The sequence below is a fragment of the Schistocerca americana genome, chromosome 6 (genome assembly GCF_021461395.2).
Source record: "Schistocerca americana isolate TAMUIC-IGC-003095 chromosome 6, iqSchAmer2.1, whole genome shotgun sequence".
Classification (NCBI taxonomy): Eukaryota; Metazoa; Arthropoda; class Insecta; order Orthoptera; family Acrididae; genus Schistocerca; species Schistocerca americana.
This window is the reverse complement of record NC_060124.1, coordinates 160,710,311-160,725,825: the sequence shown is the minus strand read 5'-3', so window position 1 is coordinate 160,725,825 and position 15,515 is coordinate 160,710,311.

Below are 15,515 nucleotides of genomic sequence, written 5' to 3'. Positions count from 1 at the left end.
TCAGATACACAGAGAGAGGGGGAGAGTAGATTGATGGGGCGAGAGAGAGGCGGAGATGGCCAGAGGGTGAGGAAGTGGGGGTGGACGAGATGGCCATAGAGAGGAGGTGATGAAGATGGATGGAACGAGGGGTAAGGAGGATTATGGATTAACAGGAATTGGAATAAATACATAAGTCGGCAGCACCAGGTTCTCGGCTAGTAAATGAATAAATAAATATGTAAAAGCGGAGCAGCAGTCTTCAGGGACCATCTCAGGATGGCAACGAATCTGTTCGTCGAAATATCGTGGTGTAATTACGACGTGACCTGTTCGGGCACTCGAGAATTCTACAATTTCGACAAAGGTCAATCCCTCTCAGTGGCGCCGGCCGGAGTGGCCGAGCGGTTCTAGGCGCTACATCTGGAACCGCGCGACCGCTATGGTCGCAGGTTCGAATCCTGAGTAGGGCAGGAATGTGTGTGATGTCCTTAGGTTAATTAGGTTCAAGTAGTTCTAAGTTAAAGGAGACTGATGACCTCAGTAGTTAAGTACCCTAGTGCTCAGAGCCATTTTAACCATTTGAACCTCTCAGTGGCCACAGTGGTACCTCTTGAAGAGCTCCTGCTACAGTTTGACGGTGTAATTACCCCACCAGTCCTGGGACTGGAGGTACGCGGTCAGTGTGTGTGTGTGTGTGTGTGTGTGTGTGTGTGTGGAGACCAGCACGAGGCTACACCAATGGACGGGCTGCAGTTTCCAGAGGTGCGAGCCGGCGCGTCGCGTGTCCAGACAAAACAGCATCGACCACGTCTCCAGCCGACCTCCAGCCCGCCCCCTCCAACCCCACCCCCGCCTCCCGCCACCACCCCCAGGTCATCGCTATTTTGGGCGGCAGCACGGCGGCCCGCATCGACCGCAGTTGGGCGCCCTGCGCCCAGCTACCTCCTACCTGCTGTGTCCGCATTGCGTGCGCGGAGACACGCACCACAGCGGTTGCGTACCACACTACTGTCTAGGCCGTGTTACAGTTGGAACTTCAGCCATCTTCAATAGTAGCGTCACACAATGATCTTGTTATTAGCCCGCAGACATGTTGTCACTATTATAGTCCTTGACGGCGCTCGTTCTTCAGAGGCAAGGGTAGCGTCAGGAGTACTGCAGTTAAGCGTGCTGGGACAGCCCTTGTTGTCTACGTATGTACAACATCTGACGTATAGGGTGAGCAGCAAGCTACAATTCTTTGCTGATAGCGCCCAGATCCCGGTAAAACAGTCGTCGTTGAATGACGAGGAGAATGCAGGCTGACTCAGTAGAAATTGGTGCGTTAACAAACGATCGATGCTCGATTCATTCAACAATTTGCACCGTCGTACCTTGGTGATACGTCTTGCCCAGAAACCGACAAAATTCTGTTCCTACGTAAACTCACTAAGCTGGTCGAAGGCTTCTATCCAATCTCGTGTCGATCAGTTTGGTGTTTCAGTTCAAGACAGCAGAAGGAAACCTGGAATTTTACATTTCGCGTTTAAGAAACCTTCCACAGGCGAGAATCGTTCAGACATACCGTTGTTTGACTGTCGCACAGACTTCCCTATGGAGATATCTTTGATGTACAGAGAGAGGCAACTGAAAGAGTTGAAAACAATTAACTAGCCAAGTTCGGATGGAATCCCAATTCGGTTTCACACAAAGTACTTTATGACATTGGGCCTTTCCTTAGCTTGCATTTATCGTGAATCTCTCGTCCAGCGTACGTGACTCCAGTACATACGAAAGGTAAGGAGCGGACGCACAAAATTAGAGTGCAATAGACATCGGTTTGCTGCAGGATTCTTGAACATATTCTCAGTTAGAAGGTTACAAATTTTCTTGAAACAGGAAAGCTTGTGTCCACAAATCCGCTTGCCCTTCTCTCACACGATATCCTGCGAATTTTGGATGAAACGTAACAATAAGACTCCATACTTCTAAATTTCCAGGAATCATTTCTCCCAGTGCACACTGTTACCGAAGGTACGAATATATATGGAAAGGTTTGCAATATATATGAGTGGTTCAAAAGCTTTTTAAGTAAGAGAACTCAGTGGTCGTCCTTGAATTCAAGTGTCCATCACAGACAAAGGTATTGTCACGAGGTCCCCCAAGGAACTGCGATAAGACCGCTCTGGTTTTTTGCATACGCAATGTTGTGACCGACATGACCGACAGGGCGACCAGCAGTCTACTGTTTCCTGCTGATGATACTGTGGTGTAGGGGCAAGTGTCGTCGTTGGCTGACTGTAGGAGGATACAAAGTGACAGACACAATTTCTAGTTGCTGTGATGAATGGCAGATTGTTCTAAATGTAAAATAATGTTGTTGTCTTCAGTCCTGAGACTGGTTTGATGCAGCTTTCCATACTACTTAATCCTGTGCAAGCTTCTTCATCTCCCAGTGCTTACTGCAACCTACATCCTTCTAAATCTGCTTAGTGTATACCTCTCTTCGGCTCCCTCTACGATTTTTGCCCTCCTTGCTGCCCTCCAATGCTAAATTTGTGATCCCTTGATGCCTCAGAACGTGTCCTACCAACCGGTCCCTTCTTCTTGTCATGTTGTGCTAGAAATTTCTCTTCTCCCCAATTCTATTCAATACCTTCTCATTAGTTATGTGATCTACCCATCTAATCTTCAACATTCTTCTGTAGCACCACATTTCGAAAGCTTTTATTCTCTTCTTCTCCAAACTATTTATCGCCCATGTTTCACTTCCATACATGGCTACACTCCATACAAATACTTTCAGAAACGACTTCCTGACACTTAAACCTATGCTCGATGTTAACAAATTTCTCTTCTTCAGAAACGCTTTCCTTGCCATTGCCAGTCTACATTTTATATCCTCTCTACTTCGACCATCATCAGTTATTTTGCTCCCCAAATAGCAAAACTCCTTTACTACTTTAAGTGTCTCATTTCCTAATCTAATACCCTCAGCATCACCCGATTTAATTCGACTACATTCCATTATCCTCGTTTTGCTTTTGTTGATGTTCATCTTATATCCTCCTTTCAAGACACTGTCCATTCCGTTCAACTGCTCTTCCAAGTCCTTTGCTGTCTCTGACAGAATTACAATGTCATCGGCGATCCTCAAAGTTTTTATTTCTTAGAAAAAAAATCCTGTAACGTTAGGTTACAGCGTTGGTAGTCTCATACTTGACACTGTCATACCTATGAAATATCGGTGCGTAACGTTACAAAGCGACATGACATGGAATGAGCACGTCATATTGGGAGTAGGGAAGGTAAATGCATGACTTCGTTTTATTGCGAGAATTTTGGGAAAGTGTAGCTCGTTTATAAAGGAGATGGCGTATATAACGCTAGTGCGATCCATTTATGAATACTCCAAGAGTGTTTGGGATCCCCACCAGGCCGGATTAAATGAAGATAACGACGCAATTCGGAGGAGTGCTACCGGATGTGGTACCAGCAGGTTCGATCAGCTACCGAGTATGACGGAATTCTTCCGTGGATTGAAATGGAAATCCCTAAAGTGAAGATGACGTTCTTTTCGCGAAAGACAATTTAGAAAATTTAGAGAACCGTGGTTAACTGTAGAATGATTCTACTGCTGCCAAAGTGCATTTCCTGCATGTAGAGACAGGATATGAGAAATTATGGCTTGTTCAGAGGCATACAGAGAATTGGGTTTTCCATCGTTCGATTAGCGAGTACAACAGGAAAGAGAATCGGTATAGTTGGGGTCACGAACGATGGAGGTCGAGTTTATTCTTGTCCTTCGCATCTACGTCACGCTTTCTCGGACAGCCAATGAGCATTCAGTCGTGTTCTCTGCGTTCTGACGTGAGGGTCGTAGGGGAATGTTGGCGGGACCAGGCGAAGCGTAAAGTTTTGTGTCGTCCAGTCATCAAGGATACAGGAGTGGGCCTTCGGCTCCTAAAGCCTACATCGATGATGTTTCGTTGAATGGTTGGCAGGCTGACATTTGTTCATGGCTCGGCACTGAAATCTGCTGCAATTTGCGGAAGGGTTGCACTTCTGTCACACCGAACAATTCTCTTTAGTCGCTGTTGGTCTCGTTCTTATCACGATACTTTTCCGGCCGCAGCGATGTCAGAGATTTGATGTTTTACAGGATTCCTGATATTCACGGTACACTCGTAAAATGGTCGTATGGGAAGAACCCACTTCATTTCTACCTCGGCGATGCTATGTCCCATCTCTTATGCGCCGACTATAACACCACGTTCAAAGTCACTTAACACTTGATAACCTGCCATTGTACAGCAGTAATCGATCTAACAACTGCGCCGGACACATGCTTTATACAGGCATTGCCGACCGCAGCGCAGTTTTCTGCCTATTTACATACCTCCGTATTTGAGTCGCATGCCTAACCAGTTTCTTTGGCGCTTCAGTGTATATGTGTAGCTAAGCACATTGCCTATTGATCTAGGCATTATCAGTGCTGTAAAGTGTAATGAAAATATGTATAATTAAATAATTTTCTTTGTGAACTTCCAGCATGTTGGACTAGCTTGGGTCAGAAACTCCTGTTAATCGATAGAACTAAGAGTAAGTCCAAGTGACAAATTTTTACTTTTTATTCATTCGATGACAAGTTTTGGGCCGAGATCATTTTCAAATCATCATAACATAGTCGAAAATGGCACCTCCCAAGGTGTCAAAAATATGCAATGAAAATCTATAGTGCATACAATAACTGTATGCACTGTTAGCACCATAAGTGTTCGTTACGCATTTTTGACACCTTCGGAAATATTTATTTCCACTATGTTATGAAGACTTGAAAATCAGTCTCGGCCCGAACTGGTCATCGAATCAGTAAAAAGTAAAAATTCGCAAATTGGACGGGTTTTTCGTTGTATTGAATATTCTTTGTATTATGGACTACTGATGATGTTAAGCCTCAATTGCCGAAACATGTTTGTCTAGAAATGTGTAAAACAATCAGCCGGAAAAGACACAATTTTTCTAATCTTTGTAATGATCATAAAAGATTGCCATTTTATGTAATGAGCGGCCAAACCGTCAAATGGTCGCCGTTTTTCTGGCTAATTGTGAACCGATGTCCAGGTGCACTTGAATTTCCTGGTCGTTTAAGACAACGTTAACGTCTCAATAACACGATTTCGCTAGTGTGGTCGAAACTGTCTGCAAATCGTGTTGCGTGTTTGCGGAGCCGTACATATGCTCCACACTGTTCCTGTGGCGTCACCCTGAATTCTGCTGGCCAACCAGAACCGTACCCAACCATCGCAGCGGCGACCTATCATTTCCGTTGCGCTGCACGGCAGCCGCTTGCCCAGGCGACTGCAGTTTCTGCAGGCACCTGTAGTCGGACCAAGTCATTAAGCCGGCCCACGCATTCGTCGCGTGATAGGCCGTTGTGAGATCGCCGTAAGGTGACGTACTCTGCCTTTTTGGACGCGAATATCGCGGCGGCCTGCCACCGTACCCTTCTACGCACAACTTCCGGTAGCTGACCTATCGTGTCGCGTCTAGCAATCGCGAAATGTCAAGGAAATTTTCCTTGCGGTCAGGCTCCCGCTAATGCACACTGTACGTGCTGTGGAAAATGATCAGACACAGCACCACACCACTCTCTGTCTGTCGGACCGTCCATGAACACCGTTAAAACGGCAAAGTTCGACGCGTCAAGTGATACAGGCTCACTCAGGTGCATCTGATACCGGTCCTTAACGTGGTTCAGCTTCACCGCATCTCGTTCAAATGGCTCTGAGCACTATGGGACTTAACAGCTATGGTCATCAGTCCCCTACATCTTAGAACTACTTAAACCTAACTAACATAAGGACAGCACACAACACCCAGCCATCACGAGGCAGAGAAAATCCCTGACCCCGCCGGGAATCGAACCCGGGAACCCGGGCGTGGGAAGCGAGAACGCTACCGCGCGACCACGAGACCGCATTTCGTGCATCAGTGCACAGTGCACAGTGCACAGTGCCAAGAAATTAGTTCAGAATGGACCATGAAAGGCTTCCTTCCTGACGGAGAAGTCGAGGTGGACTGTGATGCTGACATAATTGCTTGAACACACGGCATAGCGGTCCTCAGTGTGCATAGCAAAGTCTGGGGAGATGAAGGTGACTAAAATAAGTAATAGTGTCATATATTCTAGAAGAAAAAGTTACGTGTTTCCTGAAAATAGTCTTGTGAGACACAGAAAAACCTGATAAAAAATCTTTTCGCGTGACCTTAACGAAAGTATTGAAAAAACTACACTGAAGCGCCAAATAAAGTGGTATAGGCATTAGTATTCAAATACAGACATACGTAAACAGGCAGAATATGGTTCTGCGGTCGGCAACGCCTATATAAGACAACAATAAAAAGTGTTCAAATGTGTGTGAAATCTTATGGGACTTAACTTATAAGGTCATCAGTAGCTAAGCTTGTACACTACTTAACCTAAATTATCCTATGGACAAACACACACACCCATGCCCGAGGGAGGACTCGAACCTCCGCCGGGACCAGCCGCACAGTCCATGACTGCACCGCCTGAGACCGCTCGGCTAATCCCGCGCGGCTAAGACAACAACTGTAAGGCGCAGTTGTTAGATCGGTTACTGATGCTACAATGGCAGATTATCACGATTTAAGTGGGTTTGAACGTCGTGTTATAGTCGGTGCACAAGAGATGAGACACAGTATCTCAGAGGTAGCGATGAAGTGGCAATTTTGCCCATACGACCATTTCACGAATGTACCGTGTATGTCAGGAATCCGGTAAAACATCAAATCTCCGGCATTGCTGCGGCCAAAAAAAGATCTTGAAATAACGGGACCAACGACGACGGAAGAGAATCGTTCAACGTGACAGAAGTGTAACTCTTCGTCAAATTGCTGCAGATTTCGGTGTTGGGCCATCAACAAGTGTCAGCGTGCAAACCATCCAAGAAAACATCATCGATACGGACTTTTGTAGCCGAAGGCCCACTCGTGCACCGTTCATGACTCCACGACACAAAGCTTTACGCCTCGCCTGGGCCCGTCATCACCGACATTGGGGTGTTGATGACTGCAAATATGTTGCCTGTTGGGACGAGTCTCGTTTCAAATTGTATCGATGGATATGTACGGATATGGAGACAACTTCATGGATCCATGGGTCCTGCATGTCAGCGGGGGACTGTTGAAGTTAGTGGTGTCTCTATAACGGTGTGGGGCGTTTTCAGTTGGAGTGATATGGGACTCCTGATATGTCTAGATGCGGCTCTAAAAGGCGACACTTACGTAAGCATCCTGTTCGATCACCTGCATCCATTGATGTTCGTAGTGCATTTCTACGGACGTGGACAATTCCAACAGGACAGTGCGACACCCCACACGTCCAGAATTGCTATAGAGTTGTTCCAGGAACGCTCTTCTAAATTTAGACACAGGGTCCCCATAATGCCTTGCAACGTGCAGTTCAGAAGAAATCTCCATCTCCTCGTACTCTTATGGACTGATGGACAGCCCTGCAGGATTCATGGTGTCAGTTCCCTCCAGCACTACTTCAGACATTAGCCGAGTCCATGCCTCGTCGTGTTGCGGCACTTCCGCGTGCTCGCTGGGGGCCTACACAATGTCAGGCAGGTGTTCCAGTTTCTTTGACTCTTCAGCGTATAACTGATACGAGGGCGTGCTGAAAATTAAGCCTATGAATTTTTTTGTTTTGTTCGCAATATCAGCTGAAGTATTACATATCATGCATCTTGCTAGGTCCACTTTCCCGCTTTTCTGACGTAAGTTTCAACCCTCTGTCGCTAGAAGGCTCCGAATTGTAGCTTGTAACATGGCGGTGTGTAATGGAACTATGTCGGTGTGCGAGAACAGCGAGCATTAATCGAGTTTCTAACTGTCCAAACATGGAGCAAAATGTTCTTCTGGTTAACGATGCCTGCCCACACACGAGCGTTGTGCCACTGCAACAATCCGACCCCTGTGGTTGGCTGTTATCGCTGTTACCGATCATCTTCTTCCATACAGTTTCGACTTGGCCCCATCCGATTTTCATCTGTTTCTGAAACTTAAAGAACACCTTCAAGGAGTTCACTTTGATAGTGATAAAGCGGTGTAAGTGGGGGTGAGATTTTGGCTCCGTCACCAAAGCCGAACACTCTGTAGTGACGGTTTCAACAAACTGGTTTCTCGTTCTCAGATATCTGTTCGTTGCCTGGGTGACTACGTTGATGAACAAATATGTAGACATGAAGAATAAGCATGCAGGTTGTTAATAACGTTTTCGATTTAAAAAGCTGGAAGAGTTTTCACATACGAAATTCGGAATCTCGCCCTCGTACATGTGACTGGCCGAACAGCAAACAAAAGAGAATGCATCGACCAGCCTGTAACACACTAAAACCCGCAACCAGACAGTTCACGTTCCTGTCTGAACAACTCACAAAACTTGAAAACAGGCACCATTCTCGTTTCGTCATCACCTAAAATGGAGGGCAGGTTCCAACCTAAACAAGCTGTTGCACATCCTTGTTTTGTAACCTCGGAGGTGGTTTCGTCACTGATTTGTGACAGGGTGTTATAATGAAACAGCATAACATCGTGTTTTATGCCGATGTTGCCGAACACATTGGAATATAGAATTGATAGTGGTCCTCGTGACATGGTGTTCACCTGCAACATTTCCTCCAAATGAAAAATGCAGTAAACATCACTTTTCCGGCTGAAGGCGCAGTTGCGAATTACTTCTTCTTCGGCGAGTTTGGATGGCGCTGTTCCATCGAAGGCCTTTTCGTCTCCATTTCGAGGCTATGCAACCATATTTCATTTCCCGTCACAATTTTTGCAAGGAAGTTATCTCCAGAATTCTCGAACAGATCCAAAAGTTCGCTGAACACTGTCTCGCCTGTTCCTTTGTGGCACCCTTCAGCATTCTGGGAAACCACTTGGCGCAGACCTTCTTCATCTTTACACTTTAAGACAAAGAAAATCACACCCCACGAAGAAAACGGCGGATGTGGTATACTTGTACAGACAAAAAAATGATTAGAATTTTAGAAAAACTGGATGATTTATTCAAGAGATAGAGTTTCACAAACTGAGAAAGTCAATAAAGCGTAGGTCCACCGCTGACCTTTATGCAAGTGGTTACTTGGCTTGGTACTGGCACAAATGTTCGATGTCCTCCTGAGGGTTTTCATGCCAAATTTTGTACAGTTGCCGAGGAAGGACGTCAAAATCTTTTGCTGGCTGGAGAGCTCTGCTTATAACGATCGAAACGTTCTCAGTTGGGGAAAGGTCCAGAGACCCTGCTGGCCAAGCTCGAAGACAAGCAATGGAAACTTTTGCCGTGAAATGTAAGCTCATGATGGTTTGCCATGAACGGCAACACGTTGAGGCGCAGAATATCTTCGACGTACCGTTGTACTGTAAGGGTACCGCAAACGACAACCAAAGGGATTCTGCTGTGAGATGAAATGGCACTCGAGAACATCACTCCTGGTTGTCGAGCCACGTTACGGGCGACAATGAGGATGGTATCCCACTGCTGTCAGGTGCGACTCTAGACATGTCTGCGGCCTGAAATCTCAATGAGTGGAGTAGGGGTGTCTTCAGCGACGTGTACTGCTTCGAACTGAGCCCCGATGACCATCGATGATGTGCAGCAGACGGCCCTTGCTCCAGTGAGAACCATCCCGAATATCGCCCGCGATAGATTCGACAACCATGACTAATGGTATGGGCTAATAGCCAGGAGTCATGGTCTGACGTGCCATTTCTTTTCATAGCAGGAACCTCTTTGGTTGTCACCTGCGGTACCCTTACAGCACAGTAGAACAGCGGCGATATTCTGAAATTTTAACCTTTTTTTCTTCTCTGTACATGTATATCACATCTAGTGATTCCTTCTTGGGGCGTGGTTTCCTTTGTCTTAGAGAGTATGTAGAACAAAAGTTGGATTTTTGAAAAAAAAGTTGTGCATTTCTCCTCAAGTGACCCTCACATGAACACAAAATGACGTAATGAAACTAACGCGCGACAAGATACATGAACTGGCTTGTCCTCTCACTGCAGCAAGAAGTTGTGGGCTAGAGGATAGTGACGTCACCGAGAGAGGTCAGTGCCACTTCTCACCTTCTCTGTGACCAGAATGAGAGTTGCCACTGGCACACAGCTGAGGTGACTGCAACTTATTTTTCCACACGTGAAGTTACTCTGCCTCTTAACTGCTTAGGTCTCTGTGATCCAACAGCGAGAAAACGCGGGTTGTGTGTGGTTGTGTGTGTGTGTGTGTGTGTGTGTGTGTGTGTGTGTGTGTGTGTGTATGTGTGTGTGTGTTGGTGTTTACGGGCGCTTAACGCCGACGTTATCCGCGCCCTTGCACGCATTGAAAGAAACGAATGTTGACAAATTTAGCAGAAAGGGGTCATAGACGCATAGACAGCGGGAAAAGACTAAAGATGCTACACAAGAGACTAAAACATAAGTAAAACGAGAAAGGAGCTAAAAGGACACCAAAGGAAACTGTCACTGGCTGGCAACTTAAGTAAATTATGGGCGAGCCAGTCACCCTGTGAACGAATTAAAACTCCCTCCCTAAAACCTCGGTAAAAATATTGGACGCCTCACAAAATCACATTCGTTTGGTTATTACCTAAAAGGGATAGCAGATCCACCGGCAAATTAGCTGCGGCCCCCTGGTCAGATAATAATACGCAGCCCAATAAAACGTTGAGCACAGTGCTCTGCACGCCACAAACACCACACACTGGAGAGTCCTCTCGCCGGATCAAGAAGCCATGCGTCATAGGGCTGTGACCGATGCGAAGACGAGTGAGAAGGACCTCGTCCCGTCTATATGCCTGGAAGGAAGCATGCCACACCTGCGTTGTGGGCTTTAAAAATGTTCAAATGTGTGTGAAATCTTATGGGACTTAACCGCTAAGGTCATCAGTCCCTAAGCATACACACTACTTAACCTAAATTATCCTAAGGACAAACACACGCACCCATGCCCGAGGGAGGACTCGAACCTCCGCCGGGACCAGCCGCACAGTCCATGACTGCAGCGCCTGAGACCGCTCGGCTAATCCCTCGCGGCATGGGCTTTACTAACCAGAGCTTACTGTCGGTCACTTCCAGCCACTCATCCTCCCAACGACGCAAGGCTCTTGAGCTCAATAGCGTAGTGATGGCATGCAGGGAGATGGCACACTGAAGTATCTGCGGATAGAGACATACCTCCATGGCTGCTACATCTGCCCTTTCGTTCCCAGCAATGCCCAGCGAGTGAAGGACAGTTACAGAATCTGAACAGATAAGAAATTTAGCACTGGAAGAACGTCCCATCTGCTCCAGCGCCCACAAGATCGCAGACAATTATGTATCATAGAAAATAAACGCTTGAGACAGTTGGACCTTGAAGACACGATCTGGGAAAACAACAGAGCAACCAACGAAATTCCTCTGTTTCGACCCATCCGGAAAAGAAGCTACATTGTTGTGTGGTCAGTTAAAAAAATCAGGAAATGTCGCATTCAAAACGGAAGCAGGAGTGCAATCTCTCTTGTACCGCACCAAATCAAATCACCCTGGTCCTCTCCAGTAACGAGAGCGTCAGGCGGTTAAAAATACTGTATTTGGGGCCGTACTAGCTCCACACCGAGGGACTCCAGCACACGTTGCACGCGGATCTCAAACGGCACCGTGGCTCGCGGACCGATGGAGAAAGACGTTCCAGAGGGGGATGAGCACCAGTATGGTGTGCGAGTGAAGTCGAAGCTGGGAGGAACTTACACGCCTGACGCACCGGGACGAGCTGCCACTGGATTGTAAGTGGCGGTTCCCTTAACACCTGTGGCCAGCCAGGGGCCCTGATAGTGGACAGTGTCAATGATCTTCAAATAGAAAGTCCTTGCTGATCCATACACCATGCACCCGTTGTCCAGCCGTGAACGCACGAAAGCCCTATAAAACTGGAGGAGACAGGTCCTGTCCATATCCGAAGACCTGTGTCTAAGGCACTTTAAGGTATTCAGAGCCCTCAGGGCTCTGGCTTTTAGGTCTCTCAGGTGTGGCAACGCCGACAATTTGAAGTCGAAAATGAGGCAAAGAAACAGTAGTGAATCTCTAAAATTTAGAGTGGTGTCCCTCATACGCAACGTAGCTAAATTAAAAATAGTACGAGAGCGACTAAAATGAATACACACATACACTAATCTGCAGAGAAATGGTTCGAAAGGAGACAGTAGATGATTCTTCTGTGAGGTCCTGACAAGCTTCTTCGGCTCCAACGCCATTTCCCGGCATAGCCATGTACCCTGAGGAATATATAATTCCTTTCTATAGCCCTGGATATACAGCAGGAAGTCTTGTATCACCTGCAACACTTTTTTTCTGCTGGTGCATCTGAAACCAAACTTCGTCGCCTTTTCTTGCCCTAATGTCTTTCGGCGAGAGATAGGTGTCCACATTTGTAACCAAAAACTAGGCGTTACTTTCCCTATTCTGATTAGGATATGGCATCGGAATTTTCAGACGCAGTGCGGGCCGAGTACACACCTACACCAGTTTACGCACTTTTACAGATCCCCACGCCTCCCCATATTTCAGCTACCGCTGACCTTTCGTGAGTTTCTCGCCAACTTCCTTCCAGTCTTGTTACTGTGCGTCACTAATCTTTGACGCATGGGCAGTCACGTCTGTCTGACAACGCATGATCCTTTCGCGACGGCTTCACTATCACTCTGGAGTTTCAGATAGAAATCTTTGCTCTCTCTCTCTCTCTCCCTCCCTCCTTCCTTCCTTCTCTTTCTCTTGATCGCGTGTACGAATTTCCTTTCTGTCTGCTGGATGTGGACCACCGTTTGTTTAGCGCAACAGAGTTTATCTCGTCGTACAGGGTCCGCTAAATTCCGTAGTTTCACTAATTTATCCCATTTTATCTCTTTCGGTTCTTCAACCGTCGTGTTGCCACAGTCCTCAGTAGGCCTGAGAGTCGGGGGAAGGAAGGTCGTGTGCGTCATATGGCGGTTATAATGAATATAACCTCATCGCAACTTCAACTTAATTAATGAACTGTTCGATACTACTTAAAAATTAGCCACATTTGTGTTAATTTTTGTACGTAAATTATTTTTTCTCATCTCTGGAAGCTTATAAAGAATTCTAACTGTCAAATAAAATTTTTCTTGAATATATTTTTTATTTGCATTTCGGTATGTTATCAGCTATCTACCTTACTCAACGAAAATTAGTAACCACAATTTTAAAAGTACATAATCTGTAAAGAAGTCTATGTTAGATACAATAACTCGCATTCTTGAGTTTTATCTGTAAACGAAATATCTATCTCCATTAATAATTTTATTAATTTTACTGTGGATAACGAAATCGATTTTATGAAGTAATATGACGTTTCCATTTTTCATGTTTGCAAAATATGCAGCCTTTGTTATTAACTACTAGGTTCATAGATCAATACTTACATAACTGTTTCCAGAAAACAGTTCCAATGGAAAAGCTACGTCAATACTCATCTGATTTCCTACCTATTCTAGATGGTACTGGAAGCCGAGTTCGTAAGATGGACACTATTTTTTGGCACCAAGCTCGCCTAGCATTATTAGAGTTCGGTTTGGATGCTTTACTGATAAAAGTCTTTGGACTGTGTGAGGAAGATACATTTTCTATGCTTTGCTTTTGAAAATGTATATGCAGTATTTGTGAAAATATGTGTGTTCAATTGAGAAGACGAAAATAAACTGCTGTTGAGAACTATAAGAATTCTTCAGATATAGTTAATATACAACACCCAGGCCTTCTTTTACAGAATATTATACAACAGGAGAAGAGACCCAGACACTGTAGCCATCTTGAAAAAATAAGTATCGATTTTTACTGCAGTGCTGTTAGAACTCATGTGGATAATCTCATACGTTTCCTGATTCAGAGTTAATTGCCACTTTTCGCAACATACCAATGTTGTGTCTAAATCACAAGACAGTATGAGTTTACAAGACAGTATGAGTTTGACTCCTAAGTCGTTTATATAGATGAGGAACAGCAGAGAGCTTATAACACTTCCTTGGGGAACTCCGGATAATACGTTTTACTCGATTTTTTATTTATTTATTTATTTATTTATTTATTGTTCCGTGGGACCACATTTAGGAGAAGTCTCCATGGTCATGGAACGAGTCAATACATGAAATTATAACACGATTGTAGAAACAGATAAAATGAAATATAAGAAACATATTCAGGCGACAAGTCGTTAGTTTAAATAAAGAAAATCAAGAATGTAACACTGGAATTTGCTTAATTTTTTAGCTCTTCCAGGAGCTCCTCGACAGAATAGAAGGAGTGAGCCATGAGGAAACTCTTCAGTTTAGACTTAAAAGTGTTTGGGCTACTGCTAAGATTTTTGAGTTCTTGTGGTAGCTTATTGAAAATGGATGCAGCAGAATACTGCACTCCTTTCTGCACAAGAGTCAAGGAAGTGCATTCCACATGCAGATTTGATTTCTGCCTAGTATTAACTGAGTGAAAGCTGCTAACTCTTGGGAATAAGCTAATATTGCTAACAACAAACGACATTAAAGAAAATACATACTGTGAGGGCAATGTCAAAATTCCCAGACTATTGAATAGGGGTCGACAAGAGGTTTTCGAACTTACACCATACATAGCTCGAACAGCCCGTTTTTGAGCCAAAAATATCCTTTTTGAATCAGAAGAATTACCCCAAAAAATAATACCATATGACATAAGCGTATGAAAATATGCGAAGTATACTACTTTTCGTGTTGAAATGTCACTTATTTCAGATACTGTTCTAATGGTAAATAAAGCGGCATTTAGTTTCTGAACAAGATCCTGAACATGGGCTTTCCACAACAGCTTACTATCTATCCGTACGCCTAGGAACTTGAACTGTTCCGTCTCGCTTATAACATGCCCATTCTGTCTGATTAAAATGTCAGTTCTTGTTGAATTGTGGGTTAGAAACTGTAAAAACTGAGTCTTACTGTGATTTAGCATCAGATTATTTTCCACAAGCCCCGAACTTATATCATGAACTACATTATTTGATAATGTTTCAATATTACACACAAGATCCTTCACTACCAAGGTGGTGTCATCAGCAAACAGAAATATTTTTGAATCACCTGTAATACTAGAAGGCATATCATTTACATAAATAAGAAACAGCAGTGGCCCCAGCACCGACCCTTGGGGAACGCCCCATTTAACAGTGCCCCATTGGGACTGAACATCATTACCACTCTCAATATTGCGGAGGATTACCTTTTGCTTTCTGTTCTTAAAGTAGGAGGCGAACCAATTGTAAGCTACTCCCCTTACTCCATAATGTTCCAACTTCTGCAGTAATATTTTGTGGTCAACACAGTCAAAAGCCTTCGTTAAATCAAAGAAAACACCTAACGTTCGCAACCTTTTATTTAATCCATCCAAAACCTCACAGAGAAAAGAGACTATAGCATTTTCAGTTGTTAAGCCATTTCTAAAAC